The sequence below is a fragment of the Eleutherodactylus coqui genome, chromosome 10 (genome assembly GCF_035609145.1).
Source record: "Eleutherodactylus coqui strain aEleCoq1 chromosome 10, aEleCoq1.hap1, whole genome shotgun sequence".
NCBI lineage: Eukaryota > Metazoa > Chordata > Amphibia > Anura > Eleutherodactylidae > Eleutherodactylus > Eleutherodactylus coqui.
Window position 1 is genome coordinate 77,081,428 of NC_089846.1, and position 22,180 is coordinate 77,103,607.

Below are 22,180 nucleotides of genomic sequence, written 5' to 3' on the forward strand. Positions count from 1 at the left end.
ACTGGGGCATTTACTACTTACGACCTGAGCCACCAGCTATACTGGGTATTATCCCCTGATATACATAGACTGATACCATTTCAATCTATGCATCAGCAGACTGTTTAGGACTGCAGAGAACTATTTTGACATATCAGCCACTAGGGGGCTGCACTTGATAGACCTATCTTCAGCCTAAATATACGGGCGCATCAGATAGACCTATCTTAAGCCTAAACAAACGGGCATTATACTATTCGCGCCTGTTGTTCGAAACCCTCTAGACCTTGGGGATTAGGATACTTTGTAACCCCGGGGGGGTCACCACTTTGCATCAATTTATATACATCCACGATGCAATAAGTGACCAACCGAGACTTGGGGGTATGGAAATAAGGAAGTGGTAACCGTAATTTACGAAAAAAAATTTTTTAAGCAGGTGGTACCGCCCAAAACTGGGCCCCACCATTTAAATGAAGGACTTGATTAACTTACTGAACCCTGGTGACTATTGTTTTCTTACAATTGTCTTCTTACAAGTACTTTATAGTAACTTATGGTGATAATCACCATTGCTCCTGAGGAACTGTCCTGTATCAGGATAGGGAAACGCGTCGAGCCTTTTGAGCCTTCCTGTTCAGCAGTACTGATGCGCGATCTTGTTTAACACTATTGACGTGTAATCTAACATCGGGTTACAACGGGGGCACTCATACAAAGCTTTCTCGTTGAGCACCAGGGATACGCAAACAAGATCGTGGTACAGCTGGGTACTTACTTACCACTCACACACCGCATAATGATCTAAAGGATCAAAGACCCACCATTAGGACGTGGTCACATCTTGTTGTGAAATATGGGATCCAATTGTGGGCCCAACTATCACATATAAAAAAGTACCATCATCTATCCTTATTAGCGGTACCCTGCAGACTCCTATATATCTATTTATGACATCTTAGGTTTACCTGTGAGTGAATGAGAAAACTATAGCAATCTCCTCAAAATATACAGGAGACGTGCTATCCTACATGATCACCAACCAGGGTCGATCCTGAAACACTTTTTTGTTATGTTTTCTGTACTATTTCAATGTTTGTAAGTGTTATATGTGAGCCCACGTTTTTAGAATTATTTAATAAAAGTTATTAAGTTTTATTTTCTATATCTGTGAAGGGTCTTCTACATAAATAATATAGATTTCTATACCACTGTGATTTCTCTGGGGTCTGTCTATACTGCTGCAAATGAAATGTTACTGGGGTCTGTCTATGCTGTTACTACTGAAATGTTACTGGGCTCTGCCTAGACTGCTGCTACTGAAATGCTACTGGAGTATGTCTATACTGCTACAAATGAAATGTTACTGGGGTCTGCCTATACTGTTACTACTGAAATGTTACTGGGCTCTGCCTAGACTGCTGCTGCTGAAATGTTACTGGAGTCTGTCTATACTGCTGCATATGAAATGTTACTGGGGTCAGCCTACACTGCTGCTACAGAAATGTTAAAGGGGTCTGTCTATACTGTTACTACTACTGAAATGTTACTAGGGTCCGTCTGCACTGCTGGAACTGAAATGTTACTGGGGTCTCTCCCTACTGTTAGTACTGAAATGTTACTGGGGTCTGTCCCTACTAATACTACTGAAATCTTACTGGGGTCTGTCTGCACTGCTAGAACTGAAATGTTACCGGGGCCTGTCGCTACTGATACTACTGAAATGTTACTGGGGTCTGTCCCTACTGCTGCCAATGAAATCTTACTAGGGTCTGTCTGCACTGCTGGAACTGAAATGTTACTGGGGTCTATCCCTACTGATACTACTGAAATGTTACTGGGGCTTGTCTATACTGCTGCTACTGAAATGTTACTAATACTGGGCTCTCCCTATACTGCTGCTACGGAAATGTTACTGGGGCCTGTCTATACTGCTGCAACTGAAACGTTACTAATACTGGGCTCTCCCTATACTGCTGCTACGGAAATGTTACTGGGGTCTGTCCATACTCTTACCACTGAAATGTTACTAATTCTGGGGTCTGCCTATACTGCTGCTACGCTACAGGGTTGTGGAAACAGAGGCTTCCCAAGGACATGATGGCGGCGAGGCCGCGCTACTAGGTCCCCAGGCGCGACAATTTTTCAGCAACGCGGTTACTGGAAAGGTGCGTATAACCACGGACACGTGGACAGGACACGTACTGCCTCAAAAACATCCCCCTCCTCCTCAAACAATGAAAACATTCTTGGCAAATGCTTTCGCAGTGGTCCGTCTGGTGGCAGTCCAAGAATTTCACCTAAAACGACACAATAAGAAAGCCCCCCCCCCCCCCCCCGCCACGGCCCACTTAATCCTTGTCACATTCCAAAAACCAACTAAATAAAGTCCGTCATCCCTAGCTGAAGCTTTCAGACGACTGGTAGAGCAATGGTGGCTTCCAACTTGTTGGTAATGCTAAATCAAAAGATAAGCGTACAGCTGAGGTCGGAATACAGGTGACTATAGAACACAGCATCCCTGCAGGGCAAGATACAGAGTAGCAGCAGGCACCGATCCTTGGTGGAAGCAGGCCAGCTGAGAGCCACGTACTCCCTGAATGATTTTGGACTGACTGATGATGAGGCCTTTACTTGTGATCATCTTTGGTAATTTCTAAGTAAGATGCGTGTTAGTAGCCGGAAACTTGGATTGCTATTTGCTAACACTTTGAAATGGACAACAAAAAACATATGAATGAAGCCTTTCCATATTTCAGCTTGAGATGAGGAGGAGTGCAGACTTTCAGTACCTTGAATATCCTTTTCATTGCAATCAAATGCCCCTCTCTTGTCTCAGAAAATACTAGCTTTTCCACATAGGTGTTGTCTATCTGTCTATAATGTTACTACGGAAATCCCACTAATACTGGGCTCTACCTATACTGCTGTTACGGAAATGTTACAGGGGTCTGTCGATACTGTTACTACGGAAATGTAACTGATACTGGGCTCTGCCTATACTGCAGCTACTGAAATGTTACTGGGGTCCGTCTATACTGTTACTACAGAAGTGTTAATGTGGTCTCCCTAGACTTCTGCAACATAACTGTTAGTGGGGTCAGCTTATACATTTGCTACAGGAGTATTACAGGGGTCTGCGCATACTATGGGTGCACTAAGTGTTCCCATCGCGGTGTTCAACGTACGTGGCCCAAAAAAAAAAAAAACCCAGACTGACTAGGGCATGCAGTGTGGGCCGAAGCCCACCTGTATTTAATGTGACGTTAGCTCTGCTGTCCAGGGCACTGCAATGTGATTTATTTATGTACCGCTGGTGGGTTCCTGGGACCCACCTATGCTGTGGGTCCACACGGACTTCCCATAGGGGAGTTGTTCCTGCCTGTGTCTATTTATAAAAAAACCCAGTCTGACTGGGGCATGCAGTGTGGGCCGAAGCCCACCTGTATTTAATCTGACGTTACCTCAGCTGTGCAGGGCACTGCAATGGGATTTATTTATGTACCGCTGGTGGGTTCCAGGGAGCCACCCATGCTGTGGGTGCACACGGAATTCCCATAGGGGAGTTGTACCTGCCTGTGACTATTTATAAAAAAAAACCCAGTCTGACTGGGGCATGCAGTGTGGGCCGAAGCCCACCTGTATTTAATCTGACGTTAGCTGTACTATCCGGGGCACTGCATTGGGACAAACTAGAGGAGCAATACAGTGCTAATGAGACGTTCACAGCTACGCTAGCATTGAAGTCTGCTCTAGGCCCACGATTGCTGAGGGTTTGTGCAGAGGCCTATGTCCTGGGTGCAGTGAAAGTCCGCTTCCTGCCTACGATTGCTGAAGCTGTGGGCCGAGGCCTATGTCGTGGGCGCGGTGCAAGTCTGCCATGTTTGGCCGCTCAGATTTATTAATTGTTCATGTCTTGGGTTGCCTAGGACCCACCTATGCTGTTGGTGCCCACTTAGTTCCCATCGCGGTGTTTGACCTGTCTGGCACAAAGACACTGACTGACTTGGGTAGGGGGCAGAGTGCAGATGGCTTTCCCCTTGCGATATCGATTGAGCTATGCGACACGACAGAATGAATACTGTGTGGGCACATGGATTCCCCATTGCTATGCCCACGTTTGCAGCTCCTGACGGAGGTGGCACAGGCTTGGATTTCTCATTGCTTCTGTACAGCATTGTGGACTATCGCCCTGCCCCCTTTTAAAGAGGGTCGCTGCATGGCCCTGCCAACCCTCTGCAGTGTGTGCCTCCGGTTCCTCCTCATGGCAGACGCACTTATAAATAGACATGAGGGTGGTGTGGCTATGCAGCCAGCATGTGGCATGAGGGCAGCTGAAGGCTGCGCAGGGACACTTGTGTGCGCTGCAGATGCACGGTCATGGGGGGGGGGGGGGTTGGGCAGCATGTAACCCAGGAGAAGAGGCAGCGGTGTGTCCTGCAGGCAGTGATTTTGCTTAGTTGGAGGTAGTGTGGTGCTTCGCTAAGGTGTGGCTTGCTAATGAGGGTTTGTCCGAAGTAAAAAATGGTTAGGCGGGGGGGGGGCACTCTCGCCGCTATTGTGGCTTAATAGTGGGACCTGGGAACCTGAGACGCAGCCCAGCATGTTGCCTCTCGCCTGCCCTATCCGTTTCTGTGTCGTTTCCATCACTTTCTTGGGTTTTCCAGATTTTCACAAATGAAAACCTTAGCGGAGCATGGGTCATATACAAAAATGCTCGAGTCGCCCATTGACTTCAATGGGGTTCGTTACTCGAAACGAACTCTTGAGCATCGCGGAAAGTTCGACTCGAGCAACGAGCACCCGTTGTGCTCGCTCATCTCTAGCCCTGACCCATCTTGGATGCGAAAAGCGCATGAGTTTCCATAGAGTCCTATGGGAGTTAAATAACAAGGGGGAGGTTGATGAGGTAAGCCTTCTGATTGTTTAGTGTAAACTTCTAAACAATCAGAAGTGGAGATGAAAGAAGATAAGGGGGGTGGGGTCGGTTGCTGCCCTACTGCTAAACACAGAAGCACATTTTAACTTTCCTGCTGTAAACTCTTGTTAGTCCCATGGGGATGAGGGGACTAACAGGAGTTTACAAGGAGACATTTAAAATGTGCTGTTCAGCTGTCCGGGAGAGAAGGAATTCCTCTGCAGAGGAACCTCTCTCTCTCTCTGCACTGGGGAGAGAGTAAGAGCTGAAGGAAAGACCCATGGGAACCCCCTTCTCTGTGGGGCTTCCCTTCATCTCATCCGGGCTGGAGTGATATCCCCACTGCGGGGAGCCCATGGTTTGCCTGCAGGGGAGAACGAGGGAATCCCTGAGAGCTGGGAGAGAGGGAGGCCGGGCTACAGGGCTTCCCCAAGAGTGGAGGGGCTAGAGAGAGGTGGCAGGCTAAAAGGGTTCTACCAGGGTTTTTCCAATAGCAAAAAGAGGGGGTGGGGCTAGCCCCTTCCCCTCTGTACCCACTCTCGGGGAAGCCCTGTCCCCTCTCTCTACCGGCTCTCGGGAATTCCCTTGTTCTCCCCTGCAGGGAAATTCCTTCTTTCTCTGCTACTGGTGAAGCCCTTATTCTCCCCTGCAGGGGAATGTCGGTATCTCACTGAGAATAAGGGAGTCCCTGGCAAAGAAGGGGTTCCTCGGGGACTCCCTTCATCTCGCTCTCTCTCCAGCTGCTGGGGAAACACTATCCCTGCAGAGATGAAGGGAGTACTCAGCGATGAAGGAAAGCCTTGCGGGGCTTTCCTTTATCTCTCTTCCCCCTCTCTGAGCAACAGCATCCATTTCTTGCATTCTGCACAGATAAGTTTTAGCCGCGCAAATTCCCTTGTGTGAATGGACGAATTTAACGTGAAGCAACTTCGCAGAAAACATCCATTCACGCTATTTTTGTGCAGTTACCTGCGTGTTTTTTTTTCTTTTACACGGGTAACTTTGGCATCTTTTATGCACTTGTGTGAACGGGGCCTCTAGGAAAGGATGTGGATAGTTTTGTTCTTCAGGACAGAGCTGACCATTACAGCCAGTGGCTGTCACGTTCATCCTGGACTGCCAACACGAACAGTGTATGGGGGCAGCCAAGACGGATGTGGGAAAGCGCTGGTACAGGTGGCTAGCTGCAGAACGGACAGAGAGCACCTCTGCAGGAGGGTAAAGGTCTGTATATCTCGACTGTGCAAAGTAAATGAAGAATAAACTAAGGGAAATCCTTTCCCTGCAAACCCCTACCCCGGAAGGGAACCCTGCCTAACCGGCTGGCCAATCGCTTCCGACAGGTGCGGAACCACACTCGTACCTGGGCCATTACAAATCCCTACCAGGGAGCCCTGAACACATGGGGTACAGTGCACAGGAGTAAAAAGAACAAGTACAAACAAACAATAGACACCAACAGGGAACAAACCAAAGCACCAGAGCCAGGCACACAGCAGCTCTTAGCAGGCTGACTGCTCAGGGATCACTGGAAATTAATCGGCAACTCCCAATTAGCAAGAGCTGGATCTTATAGGGAGGAAGGAGAAGCCGATTGGCTGACAGAAATGCCAATCACCAGCCACACCTCTCAGACACTAGCAGGACTAATTACCTAGACTAGAAAACACAGGAGCTGCTAACTCTGGCAAGTCTGGATAGAACCTGCAGAAACTAAGTGTGTTGGCAAAGAATTAACCATGTGCTGACTGAAACGTGACAGCGGCCCACCACACTTGTTGGTTGTATTTTAGAGGAGGGAAAGAACAACAATAATAAACACAAAGAGAAAGTAAAAACTCCACTCAGATTTTGCCCTTGGATAGATTTGAATCTGCAAGGCGGCACCTTCACCACAAATAACCTGGATGCATCTGGCTGTACCAGAATAGGAACCAACGCAAAACACCTCTTCAAAGACTCAAATGCGTGTAATGCCCTCGGAAACCATTTAGAAGGAAAGGAATCTTTCTTCATCACATCCATCAATGGTTTAACCATCTCCGAAAATCTGTGTATAAACTTTCGATAATTAGCGGACCCCAAGAATCTTTGAAGTGGCTTCAAACTCTCTGGCTGAGCCCAGTCCAGAGCAGCTCGGTCCTTCTCTGGATCCATTGTAAATCCCTCTGGGGTTATAACATGCCCCACAAAGGTGATCTCCTGCATGGCAAAAAAAAATACACTACTCCCTCTTGGCAAAAAGGTTGTTTTAACGGAGAGCTCGCAACTCTGCATTACATGGGCTAATGGGAATATGACTGTTATGTATGGCTTGGGAAATAAATGCTGTGGACCTGGTGCCATGCTGATGCCAGGGCTCTGTGTGTGAATATTAGTGGCACGGTCAACCAAGCAAGCCAAAACACAATAAGAGGTTCCTGTTAGCCCTTCATCTTGCATGGAAGGTACCTTTAATTATGAGTTATCCTCCATGAGCAGGGGTCCGCCGCTTGGGATCCTTGCACATCAGCACTGCTGTCAGCATGAACGTTGCAGGAAGAAGACTGCGCTATGGTCAGCAGCATCTGCTTCCTGGGCTGTCCATGGTCACAGAGGTGCTGAGAATCAGCTGGGATCCTGAGCAGTGGACCCTGCCAATCATTCATTGATGACGTATCCTGAAGATAGGTCATTAACCCTTTGCAATCCAATTTTGGATTCAGGGTTTCCTAGGGGGATTTCTGTTTCTGCAATTATACAATGGCGCCATCTGCTGGCTAGAGCCAGTACTGTGGTATGGGACATGCTGGAGAGGCCCCCCGACAACAAAGCGGCCAGTAATATACAGTAAGAATACCCTGCCGGACGGCTTCTGACATCGGAGTTGTACAGCCTTCAAATAGAATGTCTTTAGACGTCAGACAGTGGATTGGAAAGGGTTAAGGGCCCATGCACACTGGCATACGGTCACACATTTTTGGGTTAAAAAAAATGGAAAATGAAGTGTTTCACAGATACATATGCTATAATGGGTTAAACAATTCATACATTTAGCAAAGCATGCATTTCTGAACAGTTTTTTTTTTTTGTGGAATTGAAAAGCGGAGCCTATTGAAAAAGAAATGTATGGAAACATATACATTTACTTTAACATTGCAGTCAATGGAAAACTATTAGAAAGAGAAGGGGGGGAGAAAGGAAAGAAAGATGAAGGAGAAAACGAAGTTCTGTTTGCCTTCTCCCTTTTCTCCTTCTCCTCATCTGGAGAAGAAGCAAGAGCATTAAGTAGGAAGGAACTTAGTGGCTAGAACGTTTGCCTTGTAGTGTTGGGGGTCTTGATTCACATCTGATTATGGATAACATCCGCATGGAGTTTGTATGTTCTCTTTGCGTTTATTCTTATTTTTCTTCCTTCTCCACAGGAGGAGAAGATGGAGAGCAAGAATTGTCATGGCTCGGTTGCTAGCACTGTTAGAATCGGCAAAGAAACTTAACCCTAGACAGGCACAGTGGTCGTTCTCTTCCCGGTCTGGCAGTCGGAATGTCAATGCGGATGTTATTGCTAGGAGTTTTGTCCCGGTGGTCTCTAATGAACCCCCTGCACCCATTCTGTCGGAGGGGGTGGTGGTGTCCACGGTGTCCCTGGATCTGGAGGAACGGATTCATACGGCACAAAACTTGGCTCCTTCAGGCCTGCCAGAGGGGACACTTTTTGTTCCTCTACATTTGAGGCTTAAAGTACTCTCTGAAATACATAGTTCTGTTCCGGCAGTCATCCAAGCATTAACAATAATCAAAGGTTATTAAATAGAATCTTTTGGTTCTTTAAGATGAAATGTTTTTAGTTTTGTTTCCTCTTGCAAAGCCTGTGCTAGAGCCAAATTGCCTCTGCATCTCCGAGCCAGGAAATTGTTGCCTCTACCGGTACAGGAGAGACCTTGGACTCATCTGCCCATAGATTTCATCACAGACTTACCCTCCTCCGAGGGAAACACAGTTATCTGGGTGGCGGTTGATCGTTTCAGCAAGATGTGTCATTTTGTTGCTCTGCTTAGTCTACCTAATGCTAAAAGATTGGCTAAGCTGTTCATAGCTCATGTTATTAGGTTACATGGGGTACCATCTAACATGGTCTCTGATCGAGGGGTGCAGTTTGTATTTGGGTTCTGGTGTTTTGTGTGTCGCCAGTTGGGTATGCAGCTGTGTTTTTCTTCTGCTTACCATCCTGAGACTAATGGTCAGCTGGAGAAGTGTAATCAGAGTCTTGAACTGTATCTGCGATGCTTTGTGTCTGATAATCAAGAATGCTAGTCTGGTAGAGTTTGCTCTAAACAACAGATCTTTAGAGTCTACGGGCACATCTCATCTCCTTTTGACTGCAACTATGGCGTTTTGGTTCATTCACTAAATCTATATCGGAGGTGCCCCAAGAGAATAAATTCTCATCCAGCCTCGAGGCTGCCTGGGGGGGGGGGGGGGGGGAACTCCAGAGAAATCTTAATAGATAGGTAAGAAGCTATCAAAGGGTGGCGGATAATAGTTGGTCGGAGGGGTTTGGTTTTCATGTAGGTGACTTGGTCTGGTTGTCTACAAGGAACATCAATCTTAAAAACCATCCTTTAAGTTGGGTCCACGGTTTAAGATCACGGAGAGCATTAATTCAGTGTCTTTTAGCTTGGACATTCCTGGCTCGTTAAAAATCACTGATGTGTTCCACAAATCTTTATTGAAGATGTTTGTGAGTCCGGTACTTGGGTCGTCCCCTCCTTCACCGGTATTGGTGGATGAGATTCTTCAATTCAAGGTCAGCCGCATCATTGATTCTCATTACAGTATCTGGTGGATTAGTGACGGTACAGTCCCGAAGAGAGGATGTGGGTTTCAGCTGCTGAGGTCAATGCAGACCAGTATAGTTAGGAACTTCCATAAATGAAATCCCGGTAAACTAGGTCCTAAGGGTCCAGATGTTACGGCACTCTGACCCCCTGAGCACCAGGTGGGGTGCCCTGAACTTCCCGCACCCCACTGTCCCTGCTTACTTGCCTCGACCCTGGCTAACCCCAGGCGGAAAACTGGACGGCGGTCACCGAAGGGACAAAGGGTTTCAACAAGGACTTGTGGAAAACCCTATGCACTTTCCACGTGGCTGGCAACTCAAGTTCGTAAGCGAGCGGGTTAATTACACACGTAATAGTAAAAGGCCCTACAAAGCGCGGCGCGAGCTTTAAGGACGGGACCTTCAGTCTTAGGTTCCTGGAGGACAGATACACCTTCTGACCCACCTTGTAGGGTTCAGAAACTGAGAGGCGTAATGATTCTGGCACAAACCATCTGCCCTCGGGAACCCCTTGTGGAGCGTCCTGCTGAGCACTCTGAAGGCGGTGAATGAGACCAGAGTCCACAGCCGCAACCACAACCCCAGGTTCCAGGATATTTTCGGGAGGCAGTGACTCACATTCTGGCACCCAAACACTCCGCGAGAGGGCATCAACCTTGACATTTCCTTAGGGATGGGCTTGTTTGGAATAAGGTCTATCCCACAATCCCACTCTCTGTGAGGAGGCAGGGTCTCTGACAGGCTTTTGGAACCCACATCCCGGAAGTTAGACAAGTATTCCGGTATGAGCGCGGTATCTGCTGAGCAGAAAGGAAGGGGAGCAAGATGGCTATGGCAGGATGGTCCCCAATGAGTCAGTTCCCGGGTGGTCCAATTGTATTGGGGGTTGTGCAACGCCAACCATGGCATCCCTAGTACCATGTCTACCGACATTTTCTCCATCACCAGGAATGATAGTTCTTCCGAGTGGGAACTCCCCACCGTGAACTGTAACACTGGGGTCCTCCATCGTACCAAGCCAGTAGCAAGAGGGGTAGCATCAATGCTAGTAAAACGAATTGGTGTCTTCAGCGCCACAAATTCAGCCATCAGGGGTCTAATGAAACGCATGTTTATCAGGTTAGCGGCTGCTCCGGAATCAATAAACGCCTGCCCGGGGCGGGAAAAGTTCCGGAATCTAACCTGACAAGGTACCAGAAGTTTAGGAAGTACCTGTAGTCCTAGGCGATCCTCCCTGCAATCGCCTAGGACTTGGAGTTGTTCCGCCGGTTCAGACTGTGAGCGCTGAAGGTTCAGGGGGCAGGTTATCACACGATGTCCAGCTTTCCCGCAGTAGAGGCAGAGATGATGCAATAAACGAATCCGGCGTCGCTCCTTGGGGTCCAGCGGGTCCACCTCCATAGGCTCGGGAACAGAGACTGGTACGGAAGAGGAGGGAACAGGACAAACGACCTCCCTGACTCTACGGGCCTGTCTATCTTGCTTCCTAGCCCTGAGCCTCCTCTCTGCCTTCACCGCTAGCTCCATAGCCTCCCTTAAGGACCCGGGAACGGGATGGGAAATCAACAGGTCTCTTACTGCGTTCGAGAGGCCCTGCAGAAAAACGTCTTTCAGAGCGCTGTCGTTCCATGCAGTATCACCCGCATAGCATCTGAAATTGGAGCAATAATCCTCCACACAAAGCGACTCCTGATGCAACGCCAACAGCCGAAAAACCACCAACCCCATTCGGTCTGGTTCATCGAAGATACCCCCGAGTTCCTGAAAAAAAGGAGTCCACCGACTGCAGGCAGGGGGAACCCTCAGGAATGGAAAAAGCCCAGGTCTGGGCAGAGCCCCGCAGCAGGGACATTATAAGCCCGACCCTCTGGGCCTCCGACCCGGAAGAACGGGGACGCATCCGAAAAAACAGGCGACACGCCTGTTGGAAAACAAAATATTGTTCCTCTCCCCAGAGAACACCTCGGGAAGAGGGCACTTGGGTTCTGGACTGGTTGAGGCGTCCGACCCCTGCAACAACCCCCGCTGCTCCTGGGCCGCCATGCGAGCGGATAAATCCTGGACCACTGGCACCAGGGCTTGCAGCTGGTTAGCGAGGGGGCTGATCGCTTCCATGGAAAAAAAAACAGGGCCAGTTATAATGTTACGGCACTCTGACCCCCTGAGCGCCAGGTGGGGTGCACTGAACTTCCCGCACCCCACTGTCCCTGCCTACTTGCCTCGACCCTGGCTAACCCCAGGCAGACAACTGGACGGCGGTCCCTACCCTGGCTACGGACCTGGTGGCTACAAAAGATGGAACTACCTAACAGGGGGCAGAGTGCCGACAAAGGAGGCAGATGGAGTACCAACAGAAAATGCTAAGCAAAGACAAAGCTAGAGAGAGGAACTGACTAGCAACCTAGCGAGCTGACTGAGGAGAACCAACAGACAGGACAGACTAGCAGCAGACTGAACCAATAACTGGCAGTGAGCTCAGGTCACTGCCAGCCTTATAACTGTAAAACTCCGCCCATGGGCGGAGAGTGGGAGGAGCCAGCTCCCCCACTCACAATACAAAAGAGAGGAAGGGGTGCGGGCGGCGCCCTACGGGCGGACCCGCCCACGTCGCCGCACACCGGCCGCCCCACGTCGCCGGGAGAGCCCTGACGTCACAGCTCTGGGACGCCGAAGCCGGAGCGGCGCGCGCTGACCACGGGACCCTGCGCCGCGCTGCATGGTAACACCAGAGGCCCCTCCTTGGAGGGGAGTTACTGTCATGGCTTTTTGGTCGCAACACGTCCTTACATTTTGGCCACTATGCAGGACAAGGGGTTAACACATGTTGTGCAGTGGCTGCTTCTGCTACCTACCTAGATGCTGCATACTGGTATGCTACCTGAGAGTCCTACCTGTGAAAGACGGTTTGGGGTGCGGTTCTTTATCTGTGCTACCTATCACCAGATGTGAAAGGCTTTATATTCCTACCGCCCCCCTTCTCCCTTGCTGTTTAATCAGTTCAAGCTGGAAATTGTAGTTGGAGCCTCTATTCTGGGTGAAAGCTACTACATTCAGTTAAGTGCTGATTTTCTTTCCTCTTACTTGGTTAGTTTTTACAGTTGCTTTGTGGTGTATTGTGCATCTTTCGAGGTGCCTTCTCAGGAATGGTCAGGTCTTAGGTGAAGACTGTGGGATCATCTTTGCCAGGACTCTTACTCCATGCTGAGGCAGGGTTTTCCATCTCCCTGATTAGTAAGGGCCAGGATTCTCAATCTTCTATTGCCTGGAGTGCTATAGTCTGTCTCAACATTAATATTGTGTGTGTTTTTGCGTTTCAGTGTGAATACCACCCTGTGTGCAAGCTGGCCATGGTGCTATAGTGCTATACGGACACGACAGCAGGTTGGTATATTCAGAACCCCCACTATTTAGCTGGTTGATGGCCTGGTGCTCTTGTGCACGGAACTGATTTCTGCAGGAAGCACACAGCTCTGCTCCTACTGCAGTGGCCAGGCTTGGTATTACAGGTGGAGTTCTCATTGAAATGAATGGCTGTTATACCAAGCCTGGCCACTATAATGGGAATGGAGCTGTCTGCTTCCTGCAGAAATGAGCTCAGTGCAGGAGTGCACTGGCTCTGAGAACATCTAATCAGCGAGGTCTCGGGTGACTCACCTGTACCGATCTACTATTGATGACCTAACCTGAGGCTAGGCCACCAGAGTTTACAACTGCACAACCCATTAAAGGCGAGGAATCACCTCCAGCCAAAATGCCAGAATTTTAACTGCTTTGTATTGGCAGTAAGTGCAACAAACGTGTGCAGAGATGCTAGACTCCTAATATATTTGTTGCATCTGACGGTATTTCCATTTGTCAGACTGAAACCTACACTAGATGTGAGCAGGCGAAGGCTTCGCCTATAATGTACGGCAGCTTCTGGCTTTGCCTATAATGTACGGCAGCTTCTGGCTTTGCCTATAATGTACGGCAGCTTCTGGCTTTGCCTATAATGTACGGCAGCTTCTGGCTTCGCCTATAATGTACCGCAGCTTCTGGCTTCGCCTATAATGTACCGCAGCTTCTGGCTTTGCCTATAATGTACGGCAGCTTCTGGCTTTGCCTATAATGTACGGCAGCTTCTGGCTTTGCCTATAATGTACGGCAGCTGGTGCTTTTCCTTGTCCGCATCTATTTAACTATACTGTGGTTTATACCCTATTATGCTGCTATATGCCTGCTAGGCACACAATTTACATAGGCTACCTACATAATAATAAAAATAAATCTTGCCGTTTGTATAGCGCCAGCTTGTTGCGCAGTGTTCTCAGGTAGCTATTGCTTGTTACCCCATCACCAGGCTGGGTGCTCATTTTGCCGGCCTCGGAGGGATGGAAGGCTGGGTCAGCCTTGAGCCGACTACTGGAATCAAACCTGCAACCTTTGGGTCGTGGGCATCAGCTTACACTCTGCACCACACAACCATCTACATGTCATAGCTGGGATACCACATGTTATATGGTTGCTTAGCAACCTTTTAGCCTCGTCCCACAGGATATGACCTAGCAAGGGGCGGGCTTGTATCCATTTTGGCTGTGGCCAGTTACTATATAAAGACTGTCATCAGCTCCTTTTGAGCCAGTGGAACATGGACTGCATATCCTGATCCTTATGTTATTTGGTATGTATTGTGGTTTTTTGCAACTACCTATTTACTTGCTTGTTGTAGTTGATAACTATCTACTGACTTTCATACTTTGGTATGTATTTTACAACTACCTGCATGCTTAATGTAATTTGCAACCATATATTTTCTTTATACTTTCTGTATTGCTTGTTTTATATTGCATCTATGATGTGTATTTGTTTTTGTTTTTTTTATTTATTAGTACTTCTTTGTTATTTGTAGGCTTGAAAAATACCTAATTATCGGTCAAAACGTTGCCTATCTTAACTTGGACGCAATAAACATGTTCCTTTGTATGACATAATTTTCTGCATCATTTTATGCTGCCGCCTCCTCTACTTGTCTACCCACCAATATTGGATAAAGAAGGCCGTGGTGTTTATTAACGGGGTTACAAACATTTGGGGAGAAATGTAACCAATAACCATAACACTTGCTGTAAACTCTGTTTTACAGACAGAAGTTTATTAACCAATCAATAACCATAACAGTTCATGTAAACTCTGTCTTAGGCTGCCTGCAGACGAGCGGGTCGGATCCGGCAGCGAGAATTCTCGCCGCGGGACCCGACCCGAGAGCCTGCAGGGACGAGTGCGTACTCTCCCGCGCCTGGCGGCCCCAGCTCTTTCACGTGCCGGCTGCGGCGCAGCCGGCGCATGCGCAGACCGGAGCCGGCGGCCGGGTGAGTGCGAGCCCCGCACAAAAATAGGACATGTCGCGGTTTGTTTGCCGCGCGAGATTTCGCGTGGCCAAACCGCGGCCGTCTGCATAGGAGTGCGTATTGTAATGCACTCCTATGCAAACTTTCAGTGGCGGAAATCCCGTGGCGGGATTTCCGCCCGTGTGCAGGCAGCCTTACAGACACGAGTTTACCACCACCAAACTCTCCCCAAGTTTACCTGCCCACCCGCCTAATGCGGGCGACAATCCCCCATTAACTACACCGTGACAAACCTAAGGGAGGGAGGGCGGGATGCTGCTTCCCTTCCAGATGATGATGGCCCACATCTCTGCACCTCCATATCTCACTGCTGCTTCTCTCAGCTTGTTCCTCTGGGCCAATCACCAGCCACTGTCAGGCCACCAGATTCTGCCTGACAACCACAGGCATTTCCCGCCATTTCTCTTCAGCCAATCATTAGCTGCTGCCAACCAGTCCATCACTGGGCAGAACTCACTCTGTGCCATCTCATCTGACCCAGGAATGACCTTTATAACATATCATGGTTAACCAGAAAACCTCCTCCATATAAGGTGACATATCATCCATCCATCATGTACATAAAGCTCCCAGATCCCATGAGGCTCCATAGAGGGTGACCTATCATCCATCCATCATGTACATAAAGCTCTCAGATCCTATGAGGCTTTCCCTCCTAACTGTCCCTTAAGCCTTACAAGTGGTCAACACGTCAGGAGCAGCTAGTAAGCCATCAACCCTTCAAAATGAACATTTCTGATGGTGTTCTACAGCTACATGACCAGTAGATGGCGCAAGAGGGGTTCAGTGTAACATGATAAATTAAAAAAAGGAGTGAAGGGGCCCCAGTGCTCAGAGAAGTCTCGGGCCCTTTTGCTTTTAGCTCGGATGTCTATAGATTTCCGTAAAGGGAACCTGTCACGTCCCCAGAGCTCTGTGACCTAACTTATGGAGCTGTTAGAGGGGGTGACAGGGAGCCAGGTTGGAATATGTATTCCTTATACTCACCTGCTCCCGTGATCCAGCGCTGTCCCCCTAATGTCAGTGCGCGGCACGGAAATCTGACTGTTTTGAAGTATATTGGAGAGTGCATGCATTGGAATCTGAAAACACTCAACTGTTTGTAATGATTTGCTGTAACTGAGCCTCTAGACCGTGTAAACCCATAGGTTGCAGAAGTTGGCATCACAGATGGTCCCATACATGTTCTACTGGAGATAACTTGGGTTCTGGGCTGTCCACAGAAGTGTGACAATGTTGTGGGGGCTTCCTGTGACCCCCATGTGTGTGTGTGTGGCTGAGCACTATCTTGCTGGAATCTGTTATGAGAGCAACACATGTGGCTGCAGGATGTCCTGAACATATCTTTGAGCTGTCATTGTCCCTCATACCACTACTAGGGAGACCGACTGTCGTATGCGATGGGCTCCCAGACCATCACACCAGCAGGTGGTAGTGTGCCGCTCCACAGCAAAGGCTGGACTGAGGCGCTAACCCTGAGCTCTCTAGACACTAACACGGCTGTCGTCAGCGCCCAAACTAAACCCGGATTCATCACTGAAAACAAACCGGTTCCCCTCCGTAGCGTACAGTTTCATCGTTCACGACATAACTGTAAAGGGGGTGACGGTGGGTGTCAGAGGCCGTACATGTAATGGGGGCTGTGAGACCAAATGTTCTCCAGCCAGGAACCTGGAAATGGTTCTGCCAAACACTGGGGTGTAACAATGATGTCCCCTGTCTCTGGATGGTGGACAATGAAACAGTTGGAGCTGCTGGTGCTTGTCGGACGATCAGACGCTCCTCTATAGTGGTGGTCTGTAGGGGGTGTCCTGAGCCCGGTCACCTTGTGTGCCCTTACACACCCACTTGTCCCAACACCTCCTAACAGTCTGGTCAGATACTCCTTTCTACTGGTGGTCTGTAGGGGAGGTCCTGAGTTCGGTCACCTTGTGTGCCCTCACACATAAACTGGTCGCTAAACTCCTCTCTACTGAAGGTCTGTAGGGGGGTTCTGAGCCCTTTCACCTTGTGTGCCCCCTTCCGCTGGTCCCAATGCCTCCTAACAGTCGGGTCAGACATTCCTCTTTACTGGTGGTCTGTAGGGGGCGTCCTGAGCCCGGTCGCTTTGTGTGCCCTCACACATCCACTAGTCTCAACACCACCTCCTAACAGTGTGGTCAGATGCTCCCCTCTACTGATGGTCTATAATGGGCGTCCTGAGCCTGGTCACCTCATGTGCCCCCCCCCCCCCCCCCCATGGACTGGTCCCAACACCTCCTAACAGTCTGGTCAGACATTCCTCTCTACTGGTGATCTGTAGGGGGCGTCCTGAGCCCAGTCACCTTCTGCGTCCCCATCCACTAGCCCTAACACCTCCTTACAGTCTGGTCACTTTTCTCTACTGGTGGTCTGTAGGAGGCGTCCTGAGCCGGGTCACCTTCTGTGTCCCCATCCACTGGCCCCAACACCTCATAACAGTCTGGTGAAACTTTCCTCTCTACTGGTGGTCTGTAGACATTCTTTCCCGCTGTCAAGCACTCCTATTTATACCTTCTTACACACCACATGGCACGACAAACTAATACATCTACATGCAGGCAATGTTTTTAATGAAGTTAACCTCAAGTGCCGCAGCTGTGCAACACACACTGGATATGACATGACAGCTTTGTACAGTGCATCTACATAGGACAAACATGTATGACATTTATGGAGGTGACCAGGATGGTGTTCTGGGCCACTACAAACAGATCCCAGAACCACCGCAACACATATCAATAGCTTCAATGCTTTTTACTTAAACTCATCTGAATATAGACATTTTTATGATCCAAATTGCACCTAAGGAGAGCAGATAGTGTTGCTGACCCCTGTCCCAGGCCTCTCACTAGCAAAGCCCGACTCCTACTGAACACTGAAGGACAAACACCCTGAAACAGCTGTCTGTACATGGAGTCTGGCTTTGCTTTTAATTCCCAGTCATTGTTACAGGGCTTGTATAAAGAGTGACTTTGGCTTGAAGGAATGCTGCCTTCCAATAGGTGGCACTGCAGAGGTATTATTCCATCTCCCTTATTTGTTTTTACAGTGTACGCACTGCAACAAACATGACCTGATATCCTTATTCTATGTGTTAGCATGATTACTACAATACCAAATTTATATATATATATATATATATATATATATATATATATATATATATATATATATATATATATATTTTTTTTTTTTTTTTGCTGTACTACTATTCTTTTTTTTTTCCAAAGATATTTTATTTTTTAAAATTATTTTCTGCAGCCATCTTCTGACCGCCATAGCATTTATTTTCCCGTCAACATAGTTGTGTGAGGGCTCTTTTTTTATGGGATGTTCTGTAGTTTCTTTTGGTACCCTGTTGGAGTACATACTAGTTTTTTATTTCTTTTTTTTCCTTTTTTTTTATCGGAGACAGGGTAACCAAAAAAGTGCAATTCTGGCTTTGTTTATTACTTTTCCTGATGACGTTCACCATGTGGGGTAAATAATGCGTTATTTTGACAGATCATACTTTGATGGATTCAGCGATACCAAATATGTTTTTTTTTTTTTTTTTTTAATTCTATCTAGATTCTTTTATTATAAATATAGCAAAAGGGGGGGTGGTGGTGGTGGGGGGGGGGGAAGAATTTGTGCTGCGTTGATCGCTCCTGCAGTATGATCTAATGCCATAGCATTACATCATACCGCGATCTGACAGGCAATCTTTTAAGCCACCCCACAAGCATGGCTTGATGGGCAATCTGCAATGGAAGCCCTGGGAATTTCAGAAGGCCCTCGGTTGCCATGGCAATGACACAATCTCATCCCAGGACTCCTGAACATCAATTGGGGCGTTTAAATGCTGCTTTCAGAATTTAAGGGATTAACAGGTCTCAATCAGTGGTGGTGCTGATCGGAACAGTTGCAGGTGGGTGTCACCTGCATTGTATGAAGGCCGTCATCAGTAGCCCTGTAGCATTAATGGGTTAAGGGCCAAAGAGGGACAGGGACTTGGACCAATAATAGGGACTGACTGGGAGGTGCGCTTCTGTCTTGAGTGGTAACATAGTACAATAATGGGAAGAGGGGGCACTTTGATCTTTGCTGTAGAGACCCCTCTTCTCTACACACGTCAATAGTTTCATTTACCAGATGAGATCAGAAATTATTTTCATTGAACTTTGTCCATTTTCATTTGAAAAATGAGTGATTCACAGTCCGTTGTCACCCATTGACAGTGAGCAGTGGGGACCACCCACTTGATAGTTTCACAATACTGGGAGCCAGAACTAAGTAGAGCCTATCAGGAAAAGAGACAAGTATGAAGAAAATAACAGGGAAAGAATCAGTGGGGCCATGTCTGCAGACTTTACACCATGACAGGTCCTTTTTAAAGATGTAGAGTATTTTGACCTTAATGGGGCTGTCTAGAAACAGCATGTCTTCAACTGGAGGACCCGACACACTACAATACATAGACAGTCCATTCATTTCAATATTGCCTCATTTTCACTGTGGTGGTGCTGTAAGGAAACATTTGCTATAAGGTTCCTCCACAAACTAAAGCTGATCGCTGAAGATCACAACAGCAGGATACCCTGAGATCAGCTCATGTTCAGGGATCCTGCGATTTTTGAAAGTAGACTTTCCCTGGAAGGACAAGAAAAAGATTCAATAATGTCTGAGGAAAACAACAACATAGTGGGAATAACAGAGACCTGGTTGGATGAAAGCTGTGACTGAGCGGTAAACTTACAGGGTTAGTCTGTTCAGAAGGGATCATAAACACCGAAAAGGAGGAGGGCTTTGTCTTTATGTAAAATCCTGTTTAAAGCCCAAATTACAGAAAGATACACTATATAGATGAAAGTATTTGGACACTGCAGAAAATCAGCAAATATGCAAATCCTGAGTTTGGCGAAGGGCATGGGTAAAATAAAAAGCTGCTCATTTTGTAATAACTAGTCATTCATCCAATCGACTGCTTGTGGGGCAAACTGGAGCGACGGGTACGACCGTGCCACCCACGCCCATCCTCACAACAATCTCTTCTCACAGCCTTGCAGGAGGAATGGTGGCTATTTCTGCCCAGACTTACAGAGAACTTGTGGAGAGCGTTTAATACAGCAGAAGGACGACCAACACCTTACTAAATAGGACAATGAAGCACTTCGTCTGAAAGACATGCAGAGTCCAAATACTTCTGTCCATATGTCCTAATAACATAGTTATTAAGTCGCTCTTCAGCTGTTTTTTTTTATTAAGTAAATAATCCAAACTTTGATAACCTCTCTGGATATTGCAGTCCACCCGTTCCATGTATTACTTTAGTAGCCCCCTTTGTACCTGCTCAGGCTCAAATATGTCCTTCTTGAGTACCGGTGCCCAAAACTGTCCACAATATTCCTTGTGTGGTCTGACCAGTGATTTGTAAAGAGGAAGAACAATGTTTTCGTCATGTACCCCTAGACCCCCTTCTGATGCACCCCATGATGCTATTTGCCTTGGCAGCTGCTGCCTGACACTGCTTGCTCCATTCAGGGCTCCTATGCACTTGCTTTTTTTTTTTTTAACACTGCGATATCGCTGCATTTTTAAACGCAAATGTCAATGGGATTTTCTAATGTTAAAAAACACATCGCAGAAAAATCACAAAGCACAAATTTGCAATGCGATTTTAACATTAGAAAGTCCCATTAGTGAGAAGGTACAGGCTCATAATATGGAAGAATCTGTCTCAAAATGGCCGCTAGATACAAAATGGAGCATTATAAGATGTGAATGAGCTTGTGTGTAATGCAAAGCAGAAATAAGTTTAGAGCAGGAGGTACGGTGCAGTGTTTCATGACATCTGTTTCTGTTCTTTCCGAGAACCAAGTCTGGACGCACTTGTTATTAGAAGAAGCTCTCCCATACCTCCATTAGGAGACCTGGAAAAAGAACTGACTGTACTACAGTCGTCTAAATCACAGAGTGAATACAAGAGAAGAACCAGACCACGGGAGATAACCAGATATTTTGAAGGACATTTCATGTGCTCTCACGCTATGCTACTGCTGAACAATGCATGATTCATAAATGTTTGTCTAACACAATGAGATTAATGCCGTGACTAATGATGCATTCCTTTCCTGTATTAAAAAACCTATGCAAAGTTAATAAACGCTCAGTGTACGCGCCCTCCTATAGAGAGAACTACCTGTTGCCCTGTCGTGGTTCCTCTCTACGTATCTGAGGAAACTGATAACGATCTCAGTGTCTAGTTCTTGGTTTCTGGAATGCATCCAGATACGGCTCTAATTTGGACCTCAAAACCTGAAAGGTTATGTGACCGGGCAGCGGTCCTTGACACAAGAGTGTGGGTGCCATTAAGCTTACAGTTGACTAAAATCCCCAAGTCCTTTTCCATGTTAGTGTCCCCAGTGGTTTCCCATTTAGTGTGTAATGGTGACATGGATTTCCTCTGCCCATGCGCAGAACCTTATATTCATTAGTATTACACCTCATTTCTCACTTTTCTGCACAAGCCCCAACTTATCCAGATCCTCTTATAACTGCCATGTGTCCTCTCATGTTATTTTCTTTACATAGTTTTGTATCTTCTACAAATACTGATATTTTACTGTACAATCCTTCTACCAGATAATAAATCTATTAAAAAGATTAGGGCTCAAAACCAACTGCTGTGATAATGCACTAGTAACAGTGACCCAATTAGAGTATGTACCATTTATAACCCCCCTTTCTTTCTATCACTGACCAGTTACTTACTCACTTACACACATTCTCGCACAGACCAAGGAATTTCATTTTATATACCAAATAGAGATGAGTGAGCACACTCGTCTGAGCTTGATGCTCGTTCGAGCATTAGGGTGTTCGAGATGCTCATTACACGAGACGAGCACTACGCGGTACTCGCGTCAATTCCATTTCCTTTCCTGCATATTTAGTGCCATTTTTTTAGCCAATAGACATGCAGGGAAGGCATTACCACTTCCTCCTGTGATGCGCCAGCCCTATCCTATCCCCCTGCAGTGAGTGGCAGGTGAGATCAAGTGACCGCTGAGTACT

General features: G+C 47.4%; 1 protein-coding gene across 1 annotated transcript in view; it reads left to right on the forward strand.

Moving 5' to 3' along the window:
- Positions 1-21,336, forward strand: part of LOC136580634 (coiled-coil domain-containing protein 177-like) — a 33,856-nt gene extending 12,520 nt beyond the window's left edge. The window contains exons 2-3 of the transcript XR_010786992.1: positions 13,034-13,097; positions 20,978-21,336. The gene's annotated coding sequence lies outside the window, so the exon portion shown is untranslated. The remainder of the gene's footprint in view (positions 1-13,033; positions 13,098-20,977) is intronic.
- Positions 21,337-22,180: the final 844 nt, after the last annotated feature.